The sequence below is a fragment of the Cebus imitator genome, unplaced genomic scaffold, assembly GCF_001604975.1.
Source record: "Cebus imitator isolate Cc_AM_T3 unplaced genomic scaffold, Cebus_imitator-1.0 Scaffold6, whole genome shotgun sequence".
NCBI classification, from domain to species: Eukaryota; Metazoa; Chordata; class Mammalia; order Primates; family Cebidae; genus Cebus; species Cebus imitator.
Window position 1 is genome coordinate 11,371,982 of NW_016107321.1, and position 17,020 is coordinate 11,389,001.

Sequence of the window (17,020 nt, forward strand, 5' to 3'; positions counted from 1 at the left end):
AGAGATGATATCAGTATATTGAAGGATGTGCTTAGGTTATATGCAAACACCATGACATTTTATATCAAGGAATTGAGCATTCTCAGATTTTGGTATCTGTGGACAGTCTTGGAATCAATCTCTTATGGTTGGTTTTGGAGGGATGAGGACACTATGGTATTTCAGTTGTCAAATTTATTTTTTGAAATTTTATATTTCAGGACACTCTAAATTCATTGTGTCAAGGGGGAAGCTAAGCCTTGTAGACTGAGTCACATAGCATGTTTGCAATTCTGCTTCTTAGGTAGTAGCTTAACTCTCTTCCTCATTGTTTTTATTCTGTAAATGACTAGGAGAGATCAGAGGCCAGGCCCTGGCCCTCCCAATCACTGATCTTTGTTATAGATTAACTGCCTTTTTTATTGTCCTGTACCTAACTCAGACCACATGGTGCCCAAGACCCCATGACAGTTATATCTTCAGTGTGAAGTGTTAAATATACCTTTTCCAAAAGAAAAAGACCAATTTGGCAATAGTGATATTTTCCCTATGACAATAAGCATAGCCTTACATCTCTCCTCTGTATAAATAATCACAATGTGCATGAGTTATACAGTGTGTCTTTTTCTTGTGGAACGCTGCATGATACACCAAAGAAGGCTATAAGCAGTGATCCTAGAACTGTAATAGCAAATGCCTACTTCACAACACAACAGTAAGGCCTGGAGAGAACTTTAGGTGATGGATGGGACATGGTACTCATGTAAGAACAATAGGCTGAACAAAATAATGCACTGCTGTCAGAAACTCCCTCAATCCCAACTCAATATTGAATGTCTTTCAAATACACCCAGGACAAATATACCTACAATAAAATAAACTACCTGGATTTCTTACCTCACATATTAAAAAAAATAAGTCTATGACAATGCAGTGTTTTCAAAAAAACAAGGAAAAACTTATCTAAGGAAACACACCTCTTTTTTATCCTGATTGAAGATTTTTTATAACTAATTTAAGATTTTTCTGACACATGTCTTCTGAGACAACATATTTGAATATAAAGTTCTAGAAATGTTTTTATCAATGTAATTTCATTTATTCTTTTAAATAATTACTGGGAATGGTCAAATAATATCTTGTATTACATATGATTAAACTTTCAGGAAATTTACCATAATCCGTACAACCTAAGACAAGAATTAGAAGCCAGTGCTAATATGTTGCCTAATTATTGTGCAGTGCAAGCCTGCCAAACCAGTCTCAGGCAAGTTCCACATGTATGCAGTTCACATGTATGTGCAAACATTTATATTTACAGATATGTATATCATTGGCAGCATATTTTGTAATAGAAAAAGATTTAAGACAAGCTGTCAATGGGGACTCATTGTACAAAATAAGGAACATATTTATTTTGGGTCACTTACTAATTTAAGGATGTAAACAGGCCAGGCACAGTGGCTCATGCCTGTAATCCCAGCACTTTGGGAGGCCAAGGCGGGCAGATCACTTGAGGTCAGGATTTCAACACCAGCCTGGCGCATGTGGTGAAATCCCATCTCTACTAAAAATACAAAAATTATCCAGGCATTGTAGCAGGCACCTGTAATCTCAGCTGCTCAGGAGGCTGAGGCAGGAGAATCACTTGAACCCGGGAAGCAGAGGTTGCTTTAAGCTGAGATCGCATCATTGCACTCCAGCCTGGGCAATAGAGCAAGACTGTGTCTCAAAAAAATAAAGAATGTAAACAGTCACTCTGTGAACTCTGAATGGTATTTGTTATCTTGTGAAGTGAAAGAGTAACAAGTAGACAAGTATGCTGTCTAAAAAACATATTCTATGTATCTCTAGAATCATCAAAGAATCTACATTTAAGGTTGACTTTAGGGAGGGAAACTAGGGACCTGGGGTTTATAAGGAGAAAGACACATTGTTAACCTACTAGTTTTTCAAAACCTTCAAACTTTGTTACATATGAATGCATTACTTGTTTAAAAATAGAGTTTTTAAGATAACAGCCCAGGTAATAAGCACAAAAATGCTTCTTAATAACTAAAATGGATATCATAATGTTCATAAGCCAAAGTTTTTTAAACTAGCATCCTTAGAATACTGTCCTGAAAGATGTTCTGAAGAAGAACAAGACAAAATTGCATGACCTAGTATATGCGGAAATGCCAATGAAATCTTCACCTCTTCCACATTCACTATGAACTCTGTATATTCCAGGCCCTGATTAATTGTTTCATAAAGGAACACCTTTAGCTCTTTTTTTCATTCTATAATTTATAAGTGGTATTTGACTTTTAAATCTTTTATATTAAGCAGCTTTTAACATCTAATGAAACCAATTTTAACATGACACTCTAAGAAAATACAGTACTGCTTTATGCTAAATTCAAGGCAGTGTATATAGAAGAGAGACCATTAAGCCATCATTCAGAGTAATTTATTTTTATTTTGTACACAGACACAGCAACCTTGACATTTGGATTTCTAATCAGCAGTAGGTTAGAAGTAAAAAAGAAAGGGGGAGGGAGGGGCAGTGACAGGCATGTCTACTCACAGCTGGGAAAAGCTATGGACAAAAAGAAAAAAAGCAGCTTGGAAAAAGAAAAATAGACAAATATACAAAAATTTTAATTTAATTAAAAAAACAAGGAAGCAATAATAACTCATTTGATGTATTGTGTAATTGGTGACACATTGAAGCCATCTTCATTGATGTGATTTATAACATACTCCAGAACTTAAAGTGCAGTAAAAATAAATAAATTAATACAAATAAAAATACATTAAAAACAAATAAATACATAAATAAACGATACCATTAAGAAAGAAGAAATGACAGGACTATTTCCCACACAAGCCAGGAAAACACTCCCAATTACAATGGGACTTTGATAGTGGTGTTGTCATAATATAAAGGATACAATCCAATAAACAATCTGAAAATAGAAAGACAACAGCAAGTTATCATATTTTACCTATTTAGCCCACTTAGAAGAAAAAGATAGTATAACGTTTTTTCTTTTTTTAGGCAGATCTCACTCTGTTTATGCAGGGTGGTGTGCAATGGCATGATCTCGGCTCACCGGAGTCTCCACCTCCTGGGTTCAAGTGATTCTGGTGCATCAGCCTCTTAAGTAGCTGGGATTAGAGGTGTGTGCCACCACACCCCAACTAATTTCTGCATTTTTAGTAGACGGGGTTTCACTTTGTTGGCCAAGCTGTTCTTGAACTCCGGACCCCAGGTGATCCGCCTGCCTCAGCCTCCCAAAGTGCTGGGATTACAGGCGTGAGACACTGGACCTGGCCTAAGATAGTCTAAATTTGACACACTTGTAAAAATGTTTTCCAGAGTTATCTGTTAAATTCAGTGAGATTATCTAGATGGAAGAGGTCTTAAAAACATGCAGTTCGCTTTGCTTAATTCTTTGTTTATTAGCCACCTTCTAATCCATCATTTGCTTTTCTCAATGAGTATTCTCCACAAAAAACACATATTTTACTTAGATGAGGGAATCTAGCTTTCAAGCAGCTGTATCTTTTTTAACTAATCAGAATACATAAGTAAGCAAAGTTATTTTCAGGTCTGAGATTTCTGCTGAAAGTCATTAAGAAATATAATAATGCATTTCAAAACAACTACAAAAATATATAAAACTAAAAAGTCATCCAACATCTATTGATTCTTTCTATGATCACGCAGGGTTTCTTATCTCTTGTGGAAGCTTTTATAAATTATCAATGGAAGAAAAAGTACTTGAACATAAAGCAAAAAGGAATGAAGTAAAACATTTCTCAACACAGATACAACAGGGAAATTCACTTGGTCTGAAATATTCCAAATATTTGGGAAGTTGAAAATATTGGAAATACCATGATTTAGGTTTCTAATTTTTATATTTAGTAATTACATAAAGTAATTCTCAATCTTCATTAACTTAGGTTTAATTTGAAATCTTCAATATCTGCAGTCTTAAAATATGCATAGTTTTGCACAAAGAAATTCATGTTTATTTGCTTCCTAAATATAAATGTAATAATGTAAATACATTGTTTTACTGGATATTATTTAGATGCTAATACCAGATAAGGTATGGAAGAGAAAAGTCCCATTTTAAAGGCTCTAAATTTTTGAAAAGCGAATTTTAAACTTGCTTTTTCTTTTTTATTTAAATTATTGTGTCATTGTTGTTTTAGTTTTGCTTTTACTTATTATTATTAGATTCAACAACAGCAAGAGAAAGAATAAGGTGGTTGTATCCTTTCCTAATTATAATTGGAGTTGTATAAAGAAAGAAAACTATGGAAAAAGCAATATAAAATTCTGAGCCAAATGCATTATGGAACAAACATTAAGTTCTTCCTTACCAAGTAATGAATTTAAACCATGAAAATATTTTTTCTCTGAAAGCAAAATGCATCATGAAATTCAGAGTGCTCTGCGGGCAACAAGGCCACTAGGGAAAGAGGAACAAAACACTTTTGTTAAGAAAGTAGCAAATTATTCAAGATTTTGTATTCTTCTAGTCAACAGGAGACACAGAAATGTAAACTTTAAGAAAATGACATCTCCAAATGGTCAGAAACAAAGAGTTCTATGAACTTTCTTGAGGCACTTGCAGGCATTGTGTAGTCCTTGCGCTTTAAGCAAGCCAAAGTTATCCAATTCGATTGGAGTCATTCATTTTCCATCACACAACAGAGCTTTATCAGGGAAGAAATGGGAGGCTGACATCATATCCAAATATATATACACATATGTAAGTCATTAGAATCCATGTCTAAATGCTGGGACAGTGATCTTTCCTCTGGTTGGATATTAGGATGGAGAACAAGTCATTCTCAGAGGAAAAGAGACTATAGTTCTATGGAAAGAAGGATAGCCATGTGGCTGGGCAGGTGGCTCACGCTTATAATCCCAGCACTTTGGGAGGCTGAGAGAGGAGGACCACTTGAGGTCTGAAGTTCGACACCAGCCTGGCCAACATGGTGAAACCCTGTCTCTACTAAAAATACAAAAATAAGCCGGGTACATTGGTGCGTGCCTGTAATCCTAGCTACTAGGGAGGCTGGGGCACGAGAATCGCTTGAATTTGCAAGGCAGAGGTTGCAGTGAGCTGAGATCATGTCACTGCATTCCAGCCTGGGTGACAGCAAGACTCTGTCTCAAAAAAAAAAAAAAAAAAAAAAAGAAGTACTATTATGTGCTGCATGTTTCTGTCAATGATGAACCACATGTAACTGTAGTACCATAGGATCATAATATATTATCTGTAGGTTTTCTATGTTGAGATACACAAATACTTAACATTGTGCTACAACTACCTATAGCATTGATTACAGTAATGTGCTGTACAGGTTTGTAGGCTGGAAACAACTGGTTATGCCATATAGTCCACGTGTGGTAGGCTATACCGCCTAGGTTGGCATGGGCACATTCTATGATGGTCACACCATGATAAAATTTCCCATTTCTCGGAATGTATCTCTTTGTTAGGTGGTGCATGACTGTATCAGTAAGTTAGTTCAGCATGCTAAGGCAATGCATTCATTTCCCACAGTATGATTGGCAGATTATAAAAAAGATATAAAATCAAATCCAGTCTTTGCTTCTAGGTAGCTTTGTGACTGAGCTAGTAAGTCTCTCTGAGCCCTTGGCTCTTTAATAAAATGAGCTGAATATTTATAATGTGACATTTCCTTAAGAATTATAAAGTCCCTAATAGGGCAGTTATGTTTTTAGAAAGTAATAGAATACATTTTTCTTTTTTATTTTAATACATACATTTATGGGTCCACATTTTTCTTCTAAGTAAAATTTTTATTCCATAACATTTGCCTTTATATATGATGATTTCATTTAGATGAGCTCCAAATATTATATAGTTGTAATAATAATTTCTGTTTTAACCCTCAAACTTAAAATGTGATTTCTAGTTTTGAAGTACATGAGAAAATTGAGTCTAACTTTGATTATACAAGTTTTTTTTTAATTGTTTGCATTATAGTCAAAGAGCACAGCTAGTTGTGTGTTTAACTTGACTTTTTTTGGAATTTGTTGGAAATTTTTATATCCAAAAACATCATTTTGTGTGTATATATATGTGTGTGTGTATGTGCACACTTTCATGAATAATCATTTTTTGTATTAATGTCAAGTGGCAAATGTTGTTCTCAAACCCCTTACACCCTATGTCAGAGGTGAGGTCTGCAGGTGAGGTTGGTGTCCTCCTTGCTAATAATTAGCTATTACTGTCTACTCTCGCTTTCAACCCCATAAAAGCACTAATACTTATATCTCGTGTTACCAGATTACAACACCTAATCATCTACCATTCTACTTTACTCCCTGAAAATCTTTAACTCTTAGATCACTATCAGTCTTTTTTAAAAAAAATATTGTCATCATTCTTAAAAATTATTTCAACAATTTCTATTTTGCTGAATCTTTTTATAATTAAGAGATAGAGTGTTGTTCTTACCGATGATGGAATACAGTGATGTGATCATAGCTTACTGCAGCCTTGAACTCGTGGGCTCCAGGGATCCTTCCACCTCAACCTCCCGAGTAGCTACGATTATAGGCATGAACCATTGCACTTGGCTCTGTTTTGCTGATTCCTTCCAGTATTCTGGTATCTTCATCCCATGTCTCCTCCAATGGTCATGTCTTCCATCTTATGTCAACCATTCTCTGTTGTGGTCACGCCCTTGACTTTATCATTACAAACATATGCAACCCACTCATAGAGATCAACCCATCTGAAGACATAGCAGTAGCCTCACAATTATCTTGAATCAATTGAACTTACCATATTTTCCCTCCCTTTCATACTAATGGCTGTTCTTGTCTTTCCCTTAGCTTAGTCATTGTACTTGCTCCCTTTAACGTGTCAACATATTTTACCCAATTTTGCACTTAATTGGTAAAAATGTGCTTCTCATTAAGCCATCTCTTTATATACTCCACACAGCCAGATATCTGTAGCCTACTCTACCTAGAATCATATGACTGGAATAAAACCTTCAACAATGCTGCCTAAGTTTATGAACACTAGCTTCAATTGACTCTTTAAGGCTGCCCTATGAGCCTATTGTATTTTCTTGGGCTATTTATTCTTTCACTCTAACAGATAATTTTTCTCATACTTTCTTTTTTCTCATTAACCCCCAACATCTCTTCCCCATTCTTATTCTGCAGAAGAACATTTCCACAGTCTAATACCAACAGCTTTACAATAAATGCATCAAGAGCATTATCTCCAGGATATTCTTTTCTGATTATTCTGCTAAAACAATTGTTCTCTTTACTAGATTAATAATATTAGTCTAGATAAATGCTATTATTCCTCTCATAGAGAAGACATACATGTATACAAATCCTCCCCTAGGCCTCCACCCCCCCAACAGAATCCAGTGTGTGATGTTCCCTTCCCTGTGTCCATGTGTTCTCATTGTTCAACACCTACTTCTGAGTGAGAACATGTGGTGTTTCATTTCATGTTCTAGTGTCAGTTTGCTGAGAATGAAGGTTTCCAGATTCATCCACATCCCTGCAAAGAATATGAACTCATCCTTTCTTATGACTGCATAGTATTCTATGGTGTATATTGCCACATTTTCTTTATCCAGTCAGTCATTGATGGGCATTTGGGTTGGTTCCAAGTCTTTGCTATTGTAAACAGTGCTACAATGAACATACATGTGCATTGTCTTTAAAATAGATGATTTATAATCCTTTGGATATATACCTAGTAATGGGATTACTGGGTCAAATGGGATTTCTATTTCTAGATTCTTGAGGAATCACTACCATGTCTTCTACAATGTTTGAACTAATTTATACTCCCACCAACAGCGTAAAAGCATCCCTATTTCTCCACATCCTCTCCAGCATCTGTTGTCTCCAGATTTTTTAATGATTGCCATTCTAACTGGTGTGACATGGTATCTCAATGTGGTTTTGACTGCATTTCTCTAATGACCAGTGATGAGCCTTTTTTCATGTTTGTTGGCTGCATAAATGTCTTTTTTTGAAAAGTGTCTGTTCATATTCTTCACTATTTTTGATGGGGTTGTTTGTTTTTTTCTTGCAGATTTGTTGTAGCTCTTTGTAGATTCTGGATATTAGCCATTTGTCAGATGGGTAGCTTGTAAAAATTTTTCCCATTCTGTTGGTTCCCAGTTCACTCTAATAATTGTTTCTTTTGCTGTACAGAAGCTCTTAAGTTTAATTAGACCCCCTTTGTCTATTTTGGCTTTTGTTGCCATTGCTTTTGGTGTTTTAGTCATAAAGTCCTTGCCTAAGCCTATGCCCTGAATGGTATTGCCTCAGTTTTCTTATAGGGTTTTCATGGTGTTAGGTCTTATATTTGAATCCTTAATCCATCTGGAGTTAATTTTTGTATAAGGTGTAAGGAAGGGATCCAGTTTCAGCTTTCTGCACATGGCTAGCCAGTTTTCCCAACACCATTTATTAAACAGGAATCCTTTCCCCATTGCTTGTCAGGTTTGTCAAAGATCAGATGGTTGTAGGTGTGTGGCATTACCTGTGAGGCCACTGTTCTATTCCATTGGTCTATATCTTAGTTTTGGTACCAGTACCATGCTGTTTTCATTACTGTAGCCTTATAGTATAGTTTGAAGTCAGGTAGTGTGATGCCTCCAGCTTTGTTCTTTTTGCTTAGGATTGACTTGACTATGAAATTTGGTTCCATATCAATTTTAAGGTGTTTTTTTTCCCCAATTCTAAGGTCAATGGCAGCTTGATGGGGATAGCATTGAATCTATAAATTAATTGGGTATTATGGCCATTTTCATGATATTGATTCTTCCTAATCATGAGCATGGAATGTTTTTCCATCTTCTTGTGTCCTCTCTTATTTTCTTGAGCAGTGGTTTGTAGTTCTCCTTGAAGAGGTCCTTCATGTCCTTTGTTAGTTGTATTCCTAGGTATTTTATTCTCTTTGTAGCAATTGTGAATGGGAATTCGCTCATGATTTGGCTCTCTGTTTGTCTTTTATTGGTGTACAGGAATGCTTGCGATTTTTGCACATTGATTTTGTAACCTGAGACTTTGCTGAAGTTGCTTATCATCTTAAGGAGATTTTGGGCTGAAATGAAAGGGTCTTTTAAATATACAATCATGTCTTCCACAAATAGAGACAATTTGACTTCCTCTTTTCCTAACCGAATACACTTTATTTCTTTTTCTTTTTTTTTTTTTTTCTTTTTCTTTGGGACGGAGTTTCGCTCTTGTTACCCAGGCTGGAGTGCAATGGCGCGATCTCGGCTCACCGCAACCTCCGCCTCCTGGGTTCAGGCAATTCTCCTGCCTCAGCCTCCTGAGTAGCTGGGATTACAGGCACGCGCCACCATGCCCAGCTAATGTTTTGTATTTTTAGTAGAGACGGGGTTTCACCGTGTTGACCAGGATGGTCTTGATCTCTTGACCTCGTGATCCACCTGCCTCGGCCTCCCAAAGTGCTGGGATTACAGGCTTGAGCCACCGCACCCGGCCTTTGTTTCTTTTTCTTGCCTGATTGCTCTGGCTAGAACTTCCATTACTATATTGAATAGGAATGGCAAGAGAGGATACCCTTGTCTAGTGACAGTTTTCCAAGGGAATGCTTCCAGTTTTTGCCCATTCAGTATGTTGGCTATGGGTTTATCATAAATAGCTTTTATTATTTTGAGATATGTTCCATTGATACCTAGTTTATTGAGAGTATTTAGCATAAATGGCTATTGGATTTTGCTGAAAGACTTCTCTGCATCTATTGAGATAGCCATGTGGTTTTGTCTTTGGTTTTGTTTATGTGATAGATTATGCTTATAGATTTGTGTATGTTGAACCAGACTTGCATCCCCAGGATGAAGCCAACTGAATCGTGATGGATAAGCTTTTTGATGTTCTGTTACATTCGGTTTGCCAGTATTTTATTGAAGATTCTTACATGTATGTTCATCATGGATATTGGCCTGAAATTTTCTTTATCAGTTGTTTCTCTGCCAGGTTTTGGTATCAGGATGATGTTGGTCTCATAAAATGATTAGGGAGGATTCTCTCTTTTTGTATTTTTTTGGAATAGTTTCAGAAGGAATGGTACCAGCTCCTCTTTGTACGTCTTGTAGAATTCAGCTGTGAACCCGTCTGGATCTGGACTTTTTTGGTTGGTAGGCTATTAAATGCTGCATCTACTTCAGACCTTGTTATTGGTCTATTCAGGGATTCAACTTATTCCTGGTTTAGTCTTGGGAGGGTGTAAGTGTCCAGGAATTTATCCATTTCTTCTAGATTTACTGGTTTATGTGCATAGAGTTGTTTGTAGTAATCTCTGATGGTAGTCTGTATTTCTGTGGAATCAATGGTAATATCCCCTTTATCATTTTTTATTGCATCTATTCGATTCTACTCTCTTTTCTTTTTATTTGTCTGGCTAGTGGTCTATCTATTTTGTTGATCTTTTCAAAAAACTACCTCCTGGATTTATTGATTTTTTGAAGGATTTTTTTGTGTCTATATCTTCTTCATTTCTGCTCTGGTCTTAGTTATTTCTTGTCTTCTGCTGGCTTTGGATATGTTTGACCTTGCTCCTCTAGTTCTTTTAATTGTAACAATAGGGTGTCAATTTTAGATCTTCCCTTGCTTCTCATGTGGGCATTTATTGCTATAAATTTCCCTCTAGACACTGCTTTAAATGTGTCCCATAGATTCTGGTATGTTGTGTCTTCATTCTCATTGGTTTCAAAGAACATTTTTGTTTATGCCTTCATTTTACTATTTATCCAGTAGTCATTCAGGAGTAAGTTGTTCAGTTTCCATGTAGTTGTGTGGTTTCGAGTGAGTTACTTCATCCTGAGTTTTAATTTGATTGTACTGTGGTGAGAGACTGGTTGTTATTTCTGTTCTTTTGCATTTGCTGATGAGTGATTTACTTCCAATTATGTGGTTAATTTTAGAGTAACTGTGATGTGGTGCTGAGAGGAATGTATATTCTGTGGATATGGGGTGGAGAGTTCTGTATATGTCTATTAGGTCTGCTTGGTCCAGATATGAGTTCAAATCCTGGATATCCTTGTAAAGTCTACGACTATTATTGTGTGGGAGTCTAAGTCTATTTGTAGGTCATTAAGAACTTGCTTTATGTATCTGGATGCTCTAGTTAGCTCTTTTGGTTGCATTGATCCTTTTACCATTATGTAATGCCCTTCTTTGCCTGTTTGATCTTTGTTGGTTTGAAGTCTGTTTCATCAGCTACTAGGATTGCAACTTTTTTTTTTTCTCTCTCTCCATTTGCTTGATAAATCTTCCTCTATCCCTTTATTTTGAGTCTATATATGTCTTTGTACATGAGATGGGTCTCCTGAATACAGCACACCAACGGGTCTTGACTTTTTATTTCATTTGCCAGTCTGTGTCGTTTGATTGGGGCATTTAGTCCATTTACATTTAGGATTAATATTGTTATGTGTGAATTTGATCCTGCCATTTTGATACTAGCTGGTTGACTCATTAGTTGACACAGTTTCTTCATTGTGTTGATGATCTTTACCATTTGGTACATTTTGCAGTGGCTGGTACTGGTTGTTCCTTTCTATGTTTAGTGCTTCCTTCAGGAGCTCTTGTAAGGTAGGCCTGGTGGTGACAAAAATCTCTCAGCACTTGCTTGTCTATAAAGGATTTTATTTCTCCTTCACTTATGAAGCTTAATTTGGCTGGATATGAAATTCTGGGTTAAAAGTTCTTTTCTTTAAAGATGTTGAATATTGGCCCCCACTCTCTTCTGATTTGTAGGGTTTCTGCTGAGAGATCCACTATGAGTCTGATGGGCTTACCTTTGTGGGTAACCGACCTTAGTGTTTTTTCCTTCATTTGACCCTCGTGGATCTGATGATTATGTGCCTTGGGGTTGTCTTCTCAAGGAATATCTCTGTGGTGTTCTCTGTATTTTCTGGATTTGAATGTTGGCCTGCCTTGCCAGCTTGGGGAAATTCTCCTGGATAATATCCTGAAGAGTGTTTTCCAGCTTGGATTAATTCTCGTAGTCACATTCAGGTACACTTATCAAATGTAGATTAGGTCTTTTCACATAATCCCATATTTCCAGAGGCTTTATTCATTTCTTTTCACTCTTTTTTCTCTAATCTTGCCTTCTCATTTTATTTCATTGAGTTGATCTTCAATCTCTAACATCCTTTCTTCTGCTTGATTGATTTGGCTATTGAAACTTGTGTATGCTTCACAGAGTTCTCATGCTGTGTTTTTCAGCTCCATGAAGTCATTTATGTTCTTTGCTAAGCTGGTTATTCTAGTTAGCATTTCATCTAACCTTTCTTCAAGGTTCTTAGTTTCTCTGCATTGGGTTAGAATGTGTTCCTTTAGCTCAGAGAAGTTTTTTATTACCCACCTTCTGAAGCGTGATTCTGTCAATTCATCAAGCTCATTCTCCATCAAGTTTTGTTCCCTTGCTGGTGAGGAGTTGTAATCCCTTGGAGGAGGAGAGATATTCTGGTGTTTGGTGATTTCATCCTTTTTGTGCTAGTTTCTTCCCATCTTTGTGGATTTATCTACCTATGGTCTTTGAAGTTGGTGATTTTCGGAAGTGGTCTCTGAGTGGACGTCCTTTCTGTTGATGTTGAAGCTATTTCTTTCTGTTTTATAGTTTTCTTTCTAGCAGTCAGGTCCCTCTGCTGCAGGACTCCTGGAGGCCCACTCCAGACCCTGCTTGCCTGGGAATCACCTCCAGGGGCTGCAGAACAGCAAGGATTGCTGTCTGTTCCTTCCTCTGGTAGCTTCATCCCAGAAGGGTACTCATCAGATGTCAGCCAGAGCTCTCCTGTATGAGGTGTCTCTTCGGATATATGGGGATCAGGGAGCTACTTGAGGAGACAGTCTGTCCCTTATCAGAGCTCATATGCTGTGCCGGGAGCTCCATTGCTCCCTTCAGAGCTGCTGGGCAGGGACATTTAAGTCTGCTGCGGCAGAACTCACAACCACCCCTTTTCCCAGGTGTTCTGTCCAGGGAAGGTGAGGCTTTATTTATAAGTCCTTGAAGTGCTACTGCCTTTTTTCAGAGATTCCCTGCCCAGCAAGGAGGCAGTCTAATCACAGTCTGCCTACAGAGGCATTGCTGAGCTGCTGTGGACTCCACCCAGTTGCTACGCTTAAGTTTTCTTGAGGTTTCGTTTACACAGGTTAGGTTAGAACTGCCTCAGTAATGGCGGATTGCCTCAATAATTGCAGACGCCCTTACCCCCACTGAGTTCAACTGTCCCAGGTTGAGCTCATACTGTTGTGCCGGCTGTGAAACTGTCAAGCCAGTGGGTTTCAGTTTGCTGGTCTTTGTTGGGGTGGGACCCACTGAGCCAGATCACTTGGCTCCCTGCCTTCAGCCCCCTTTTTTCAGGGGAATGGGTGGCTCTGTCTCGCAGGCATTCCAGACACCGGTCAAAATGGCTGCCCAAATTTGTGCTGAAAACCCAAGGTGCCTGCCAAAACAGCCGCCCAGGCTTGTGCTGGAAACCCACAGGCTTGCCAGCCCAGCAGGAATCTCCTGGTCTGTGGACTGTGAGAGACTGTGGGAGAAGTGTAGTATCTGAACCAGAGTGCTGGAGTGGCTGGAAAAGGCCTAGATGGCCTCCATTGGGGAGGAGGGACATCCTCCAGCCCACTGCACTTCCTGGATGAGGCACCACCACACCCTGCCCCGGTTTGCCCTCCTTGGGTTACACTCACTGTCCAACCAATCCCATTGAGATGAACCTGTTACCTCAGTTGGAAATGCAAAGATCACTCGCCTTCTGCATTGCTCTCCCTGGGACCTGTGCTTTGGAGCTGTTCCTATTCAGCTGTCTTGGTGGAAGTCCCCCATAGCATTCTAATTAATGTACTTTTGTTTTAACTAGTATGCTTTTCAAGGGTTTGTTCCAAATATTTGATTTACATATAATGTTATGGGAACTTATTTATAATATAAAAAATGAGGGAAAACTGTGTGCTAATATTACCATTTCTTGAAAATGATAAAATTTACATGATAAAATAGGATTTAGGAGAAAAAAGTATTTTAATATTAAAGTAAATTGAAAAAATAAAATGTATATATAATTGGCAGAGAAGGGTAAATTTTGATATTGTCTTAAATTTATATATGGGTTTTTATTTTGTACAGAGGTCTCCCACAAACAATAAGAAAAATTACAAATTATAACATTAAGTTGTGCTAAAAAGTAGAATACAATGTGGATGATGTCCCTAAGACTGTGCAACAAGGCATCCCAGATGACTGTAAAACACTAAGTGCAGCACATATATTTAATTTGATTAAGTAATTCAAACACTGGAAAGCAGGTAATTTTATTATCCTCATTTTATAGCTGAGCAATATGAGGGATAGAAAGCATAAGTAATTTGTATAATTTTCTACAACTCAAAAGTGCCATGGCTTAATGTTTTTGTCCTCTCCAAAATTCATTTTAAAATTTAATCCACAAAGTAACAGTATGGAAAGATGTGTCTTCTGGGAAGTGGAGGAGTCAAGAAAATGAAGCCCTCATACATACATGAGATTCAGTGTCCTTATAAAATGGCTCAGCCAAGGGAGTTTGTCCCTTTGTGCTCTTCCAACTACTGCCATGTGAAGACATGGGCTTCCTCCCCTCCAGAGGATGCAGCATTTAAGGTGCCATCTTGGATATAGAGATAGGACCTTCATCAGAAAACTAAACTTGCCAGTGCCTTAGTCTTTGACTTCTCAGCCTCCAGAACTACGAGAAAATTAACTTTAATTCCTTATAAGTTACTCAGTCTCAGGTATTCTGTTATAGCAGCCCATACAGATTAAGACTGTAGTAAAAGAGCCAAGCTCTAGTCATATCAGTAATAATTCAAACTCAGCTGTTATATTATACTGCTTTCATAAGCCCAAAGCACTAATTTATCTTATCAAACTACTAATTCAATTTAAAAAACATATACACATTATAAAACCAAATTGAATAGCAAAGCAATCCAGAGTCTTAAAATCCTTTAAATTCTTACTTTTCACCTATTGCTATTGAGATACTCAATTGGCAGACATGAATAAATTTATACCCCTAGTTTAGAAACATAACCAACAATGGACCCCAAAATATATTATTTTTTTGGAAACATATTTTGTCTCAGAAAAGAACACAATTTCAGAATAGTATTTGACCTTATTAGAGTAACAGAGATAAATTTATTCTAATGCTTTAGATAATTAAAGAAAATTTACCTACTATATAAAACAAATATTTCACACACTGGACAATATAGCACACAGCTGTGATATCTGAAACAGGAGGAACAAACAAGATGACCTTGATGTTGCCCTACTTTTTGCCCGAAGTTTCATTTAGAACTACAAAGTAGAGAAAGTAATAAAAACTTGAATATGGCAGACTGAGTTGAGGAAATACATGTTGTCTGAGGTTGCTGGAAATTACAGGGCAGAGTTTCAGAGTGGAATGAGTTATGCAGAGTAAAATCTCAACAGTGGTCCTCTTACATTTTTAATGACTACCAAGAAGTGAGTGTATTGGGTGAAACTCTAGGAGGATAGTCAAAGAATGACTGAGGAGACGTGAGCTGAACAGTTCTCAAAGCTTAAACAGGGTTGAAAATTGTTTCTAATTCCTATCTTCAAGAGAAGAGAGTCCTCAATGTTCACTTTAGGCATGCAGTACAGACACTAGAAGTGTCTGAATAGGTAGGTTTTTTTTTTTTTTTTTTCTGAATTAAATGTCCTGAGAGTAGTTTCATATGAAACTACATACATGTTCAGATACACAAGATTTTAGATTATATTAGGAAATTTTTCTAAATAATGTTTTCCTAATTTTATAAAATATTGCTTTTGTGTGCTAAAGTGGCTGGTCTAGTATATTTCATGATTTTTATAGAATAAATAGAGAAATCTTTATGCCTTTTTGTGTATATAAACGGGGGCTTTTTTCCTGGATTAAATTCTTGATACATTTTCATAAGCAACAAATTTTCAAGATTTTGGACTGAAATAGTTAACATTCATAGCTTAAGATATGATAATATTCTAATTTTGTAGAAGACAATTTTAAAAATTTATTGAACACAGCATAATTTTTTAAATGTTCCCTTATTTTTCACAATAACACAAGGTTTTCATGTCTTTTATTATCAGGGTAAAATTCTGAATCTTATTTAATATAGCTGACTCACAGATTTAAAGCAATGCTCATCCCACACAATAAAACTGTACCAAGAGGCATTAAATTTAAGAGTTAATTAGCATATGTTGGCTGGAAATATAATAATCTCATTATAATAGGTAAGCCTTCAAATTCATGTTCTGTAAGCAGTGGAACAGAAAACAAGATGTAAGACCACTAAATTATATCTATATACACACACACACATACATCTCCATCCTCTTTTTTCCGTTGTGTGAAACAGTGGCTTTTATTAAATACAGCTTGAAAAGCCTTATTTCTCTCAGAATGTATTTGAAGCTAATCCATTCTTTTCTGCTTTAGAATTGTAAATAGGGTCTATCAATTGAATGAATGTAACATAACTGTCATCGCTGAGCCATACATAACCAAAATTATGATTCTTGTGCATCATGCTCAAGAGAAATATCTCTTTGTTGCTGGCCTGCTAATAGATAGCAGTAATAGACATGCAGTAATAGTACCATTAAAAGAAATTTGGGGTCTACAAATGATTCAAATGCTATTCATTTTGTTTCATAGTAGTGAAAAATGAATACCAGAGGTGAAAGTAGTACAATCACTTAGCTTAGAAACATGAAGGCAAATTTTAAAGGATATTTTGCAAAGATTGCACAAGGAAGTACAATTTTTACAACTAAGTGTATATTCTATTCAAATAGTAGAGACATTTTTTCCAAAGGTTATATATATGGATCCATGTTTATAGATAATATACAAACTTACTTAATAAATATGGATAATTTCCCCCCAAATAGTAGCTAATATCGTGTGAAAAATCTAATAAATAGGCAAA